At 42.2% G+C, this 6,521-nt stretch overlaps 1 non-coding gene across 1 annotated transcript; it reads right to left on the bottom strand.

Annotated features, from left to right (window-relative positions):
• Positions 1 to 2,412: 2,412 nt before the first annotated feature.
• Positions 2,413 to 2,518, bottom strand: LOC118492817. The gene has a single exon (XR_004894818.1). It is a non-coding gene; the product is annotated as a small nucleolar RNA R71 (small nucleolar RNA).
• Between the last annotated feature and the right edge of the window lie 4,003 nt (positions 2,519 to 6,521).

Below are 6,521 nucleotides of genomic sequence, written 5' to 3'. Positions count from 1 at the left end.
TCAGGTGCGGTTCGGGAGTTAAAAGATGGATTAAATGCAGCTTTGGAGGGTTTAGAGATGAACGGGTCGAGCGTGGAACAAGAGACGAAACAAAAGAAGATATATCAGCCCACCGCCGTAAATTACGGTGGACCTGGATTTCATATGGAGCCTACCGTAATTCAGACAATATGCACCGTAAACCTTTTATACCCACCGTAAACTACGGTGGAGCCGTAATTTACGGTGGTGGCTGCGATCAAATGTGTAACTGCCTCATTAAGTTGGTTTTTATGATGTCTTTTCAAGGGTTCTCATGATTGAACGGTTGGAGAACATCTTGGGGGCGAATTTTGGCTGTCTTGCTTGGTTTTGAACAATTGCTATCATTCGGTTTGTAATTTCGATTCGCATGAACATTGGATTTGCTAATATGATGATTCACCAAGCCATGTCCGGCTAAACTCTTTGGTGATCATCTTAGGTGAATGTTTCTATTAAACTTTTGTGTGTTTATTTCTGAATTTCTAGAATGATAACTTGCGTTGCTTGAATATCATGGTGTATGTTTAATTGCTTGTAATTTGTTAATCGATATTGCAATTTCTAGTCTCAATCGTACGTTCTTGGTGCCGTTGGCAATCGAGATATCACGGGAAGGGTTAGGGTTGGTTATTGATTAATTGGTCATCGGGAAACAACCTCACGTTATCTAATCCGAGTACTTTGTTCTCTTTTATCACAACAATTATCTATACACGAGTTATGTCTATGTAACTCTTTCTAGTTGGAATTACACACAATTGTTTAAAGAAACTGAATCCTAAGATGGTCATTGTTTTCCTAATCTGTTAAACAACCAATTTCAATTTGCTCTTAGTTTTTAATTTAGTTTTCTAAAACAACAATCCAAACCATTGATCTTTATTTTTTCTGCAAATTAGATTAATTGTAGTTTAAGTGCAAAGCTATACAATTGACATACCTTCCACATACTCCCTGAGTTCGATACCTTCTTACCACTATCTATAGTTGTTTTGGGGATTAAATTTGCGTGACCCACGACAATCACGTCAAATTTTGGCGCCGTTGCCGGGGAGTAGTGCGCAACGTGTGTTAGTTTAATAGTTTTGTTTTGTTATTTTCGGGTTTACGCTGGTTGTGTTTTAGTGTGCAGGTACTTCAGGTGTATGCATACTAGGGGCTCTCACAGGTCATCACCGCTATCGTTTGATCCGGAAATTGAAAGAACGCTAAGACAAAACAAAGTTTTAGTACGAGAAAACAAGATCATTGGTTCACCCACTTCACCCATCACACCGAGAAACATCATGGCTGATTCTCAAATTCCACCTACAACGGGTCAAATGACCTCATCCTTTATACCTACTTCCACCCAACCATCACCAAACACCACATTACCTAATACCACCGCCGAATTCACACCATCCAATGTCACCCAACCAATCACCACTCAAGCTGAACCCGCCATCACCTACAACCCATCCACCACAATCCCACCATTATCCCACTTCTTTCCCCCAACTACGGGTCAATCATCATCCACTTTCACAATTGCACCAAATTCAACCATTGTGCATACTACTTCATCCTTTAGACCACAACAATCGGGTTTTCAGTATTCGACCATCCCATTTGGGCAAACTTCGGGAATTCAAGGAGATGGTTATGATGAAGGATTTGAAGATTTTGAGGGTTATGAAGAGGATGGGTATTTTTATGGAGGTTATGGTGATCAAGGAGATTTTGGATATGTTCAAAGTCAATCCCAAGGGATGGCAAGTGTTGGTGGAATGCCACAACAACAACTTATACCACAACACATTCGGCCAAGACCACAAGGGCCACCAATGTAACAACCTATTCCATTGCAACAAGTCCGGCCACAACATGTACAACAACAATTCCAAAGGCCACCTCAACGCCCACCGATGCGACAACAACAGTTTCAACAACCAATCGCACCACAAGGGCAAGTACCAAGGCCAAATGGTCCTATTATTCCAAGAGGTAGGTATGGTGTACCAAGGAGACACCTTAGAGAAAATGTGAGGGGCATCGAAGCACATTTTCGGCCGGTAATCACTCAAAACCCTTCACCGGTAGTCATTCCTCATAATGATCAAGGGCGAACATTTGAAGTAAGGACCAACTCTTTGCAAAGTTTACCAAAGTATAAGGGGTTGGCAACGGAGGAGCCTTACTTTCATTTAGAGGCTTATGACTGAATTTGCAACACTCTTGGGAGTCAAGGGTTTTCGGCCGACGATATCAAATTGGTATTATTCCAATTTTCTTTGGAAGATAAGGAGAAGAAGTGGTTTTACACGTTACCTTCGGCATCCATATATACATGGGGGGAGATGCAATAAACTTTCTTGGATGAGTTTTACACCGCCCAAAAGACCAACGATGCAAGAAAGGGGTTGAGAAGCTTCCAACAACAACATGGTGAGATGTTTCACGAGGTATTCGAGCGTTTCAATATGATGATTAAAAATTGCCCTCACCATGGAATTGAATTGTGGGAGTTGATGAATGCCTTCCACGAGGGGTTGAGTGCCGAAGATGCACGTGATTTGATGTCCATTACCCGTGGAACTTTTGGAACAAATTATGAGAACGATGATTGGTAGTTCTTGGAAAGCATGGCAACTACATCAAAGAGGAAAGCTCAAGCCTCAAGAAGAGCTCGACCGGCCATTGCCCGACCTCAAGTGCACGCCATAGATGATGGTAATGTTCAAACCACTAACCAAATTTATGATGTTTGTGCTTTGTGTAATGAAATAGGTCATGCGGCTGAAAATTGCCAAGGGATGTTGGAAGGGCAATACGAAGAAGTCCATGTGGTTCAAGGTCAAGGTCAAGGAGGAGGTGGTAGGAATTACAATAACATGAACTCTAACACCTACCACCCCGGGTTGAGGAACCACCCGAATTTTCGGTACGGGAATCCTTCAAATCAAGCAAACCCGAATTTTCAAGGTAGCCAAGGTAACTTTGGTTCACGCCAATCTTAGAATAACCAAGGTGGATATCGAGGCGGAAATAACCAAGGTTATCAAAAACAATACCAAACGGGTCAAGAACAAGGGGGGTCTTCGGGTGGAAACGAGATGATGGAGATGCTAAAGAGCATGCAAATGGAGATGCAAAAACGGAACCAACTTGATGAAGTGCGAATGCAAAAGGATGAGGTTCGTGACAAAAGCATCCAATCACTAACAACCCAAATGGGTCAATTAGCAACCGATGTGGCGGAGTTGAAGAAAGGCAAGGGTCAACTTCCAAGCGATACTAAGGTAAACCCTTCATATGGGTCGTCACGAGGTAATGTTAATATTAATCATGTTAGTGTTTTAAGAAGTGGAAAAGAATTTAAAGCCAATGTGTCACCCGAATTGGTTGAGGGGGTAGTTGAGGATGTTACGGGTAATGAAAGTGATGATGAAGTTTCACCGGTTAAACCAATAGAAACAATTGTTAAAAAACCAGGTTTGGGTGAAAACGAAAAGAATGAAAAAGTTGAGGGTGAACCGAGTCAAGTCCCGTTTCCATCGGCCTTACTTGACCCGGGAAAGAAAAATTTTATTGTGTCGAGAGGTCCTCAAAAAGAGGAGATGTGGGACATGTTTAAACAAGTGAAAATAAATCTCCCACTTCTCGATGCAATAAAACAAGTCCCCGCTTATGCAAAATTCTTAAAAGAATTATGTACACAAAAAAGGCAAAACAAGAAGAAAGTGCCTAAGCGGGTGGATTTAACCGGGCAAGTGAGTGCGGTTTTGAATGGGGAGCTTCCTCCTAAGCTCCAAGATCCGGGCACGCCATTGATTAATATACAAGTTGGAAATTTTCAAATGGCTAAGGCGTTGCTAGATCTTGGAGCCGGAGTTAGTATTTTACCGGGGGGCTTATATGACCAATATGACTTTGGTCCGTTAGCAAGGGTTGAGACAACGGTTGTTTTAGCCGATTTGTCTCATAAGTTACCTCGGGGTATGGTTCAAAATGTAATTGTGAAAATTGATGAGTTTTATTACCCGGTTGACTTTTTAGTCTTGGATTACTCATCGGCGGACCCTAAGCAACAACAAAATATAATTTTGGGTCAGCCGTTTTTAAGCACCGCACATGCTATTATTGATTGTAGATTTGGTACAGTTGATATGGCTTTTGGAAATAGAAAAATGCGTTTGAATGTTTTTACTAACAATTCTAATGCTAATGGTGTTGATGAGTGTTTCATGGCAGATATAGTTGACGGATGCAACCCGCATGAGTATGAGGAGGATGGTTTGGATATTTGCCTGTGTGATTTTTCTGAACAGGTACATGCTTATGCACTCCGGGTTGAAGAGGAAGCGCAAGATGCGATGGCGTTGAAAGAAGGTCGACCACCATGGACCCACCAGTTCGAGGGTCTACCAGTGGAGATTGATTCGGGTACGAAACCATCATTAGAGGAACCACCAAAGTTGGAGCTCAAAGACTTGCCTAGCCACTTGAAGTATGTGTTTTTAGGGGATAATGACACCTTACTGGTCATTATTGCCTCTAATTTGGAGTTGGCACAAGAGCAAGCGTTGATGGAGGTTTTAAAAGAGAACAAGGGAGCTATTGGATGGACGATTGCCGACCTCAAAGGAATTAGTCCATCCATTGTCATGCATAAAATCATTACCACTGAAGATGCAAAGCCGACACGAGAGGCTCAAAGGCGATTAAATCCGAACCTACGGGAGGTAGTTAAGAAAGAGGTGATTAAATGGTTGGATGCGGGAATTATTTATCCAATTTCGGATAGTGCTTGGGTGAGTCCCACCCAAGTTGTGCCTAAGAAGGCCAGCATTCAAGTAGTCAAGGATGAAAGTGGTGAACAAATTGCCACCCGACCGGTTACCGGGTGGCGTGTATGTATTGACTACCGAAAATTGAATGCCGCCACTTCTAAAGATCATTTCCCGCTACCATTCATTGATCAAATTATTGAAAAACTATTGGGTCAAAAATACTACTGTTTTTTGGATGGGTATTCGGGTTACAACCAAATCGCCATACACCCGGATGACCAACACAAGACCACCTTCACTTGTCCATATGGCACCTTTGCCTTTCGGCGAATGCCATTTGGCTTGTGCAATGCTCCGGCAACTTTCCAACGATCTATGATGAGTATATTCTCGGACATGGTTGGAGAGTCGCTCGAAGTATTTATGGATGACTTCTCCATTTTTGGCACTACTTTTGATGCTTGCCTCAACGAATTACAAAAGGTTTTAAAAAGGTGCGTTGAGAAAAATCTAGTGCTAAGTTGGGAGAAAAGTCATTTCATGGTGCAAGAGGGCATTGTGTTGGGTCATGTGATTTCTGAAAGGGGGATGGAGGTGGATAAGGCAAAAATACAGGTAATATCATCTTTGCCACCTCCGAAAAATGTTAAGGGTGTAAGGTCATTCTTGGGACACGCGGGTTTTGTCACACCCCCAAAACCCACGTGCGGAGTATCACCGCTTGGGAGCGTGACTGACCAGGATCAAGCCACCAATCATATAGAACAATGTTAAAGTAATAGCAATTAAACCAAGCCAAATCCATATGAAAGGTGTTTCCAAAACATAAGTAAGTTATCATTGTTTAGCGGAAGTGTATAAGTAAAACCCAATATAAATAAGTATGTAATGTCATAATGTGTTCAACAAACAATCACGATCCAAGCCCACAACGACCAGCTCCTCCCTGTGCAAGCTCCATGTATCTAACGACCTGCAAGGCATGTAACAGAGGATCAACAACTAGTTGAGCGAGTTCACAGAAAGTAAATGCGTAATAGTAAGTTCGTATGTAACATGTGGCCCTACTGGGCCGGTAGTACGTTCTATTGGTGGGGGCTTCCCATGTTGTATATCCACTAGACTATTTGTAACCATAAGTGTTCTACATATCCCGAGAACAGTAACACGTACAAGTTTACGTACGTTTTACGTAAGTAATCCTTCACAACCGAGGATAGGGGTACGCGGGGGTTTACGTAGGTTTTACGTAAGTGCCTGACACAACCGAGGCAGTAGTGAGTATAAGTTCACGTAGGTTTTACGTGAATATCCTTCACAACCGAGGATAGCGAGTAGCATAGGTATACGTAGGTTTTACGTATGTGTCCTGCACAACCGAGGACGATGATATGGTAGTCTAGTAACAGTGTATGTACGAATCTAGTCAATCTCATTCCTTTAATCCCATTCCCAAGCCCTTGGGAATCCCATGCCTTAGTAAGGGTGTGAACTCACCTTGGTTTGCTCGGTATGCTATGCTCTAGAGTTTATCAAATGTCTAAGTCCGTTACACACGACCTAGGATATGTTGCACATACTTGTCGTAAGTATATAGAATCAATTAGGGTTTGCTAGTCTTTGATACTCAAGCAATGTGCTATGTGTGTTCACTGTGTACAGGATGATATGATGAAGATTGTTCCTATCTACAGCATCACACAATCATATACGATAACATACGGT

Source organism: Helianthus annuus, chromosome 5 (assembly GCF_002127325.2).
Source record: "Helianthus annuus cultivar XRQ/B chromosome 5, HanXRQr2.0-SUNRISE, whole genome shotgun sequence".
NCBI classification, from domain to species: Eukaryota; Viridiplantae; Streptophyta; class Magnoliopsida; order Asterales; family Asteraceae; genus Helianthus; species Helianthus annuus.
The sequence above is the reverse complement of the archived record's forward strand: the minus strand, read 5'-3'. Positions and strand labels throughout refer to the sequence as shown.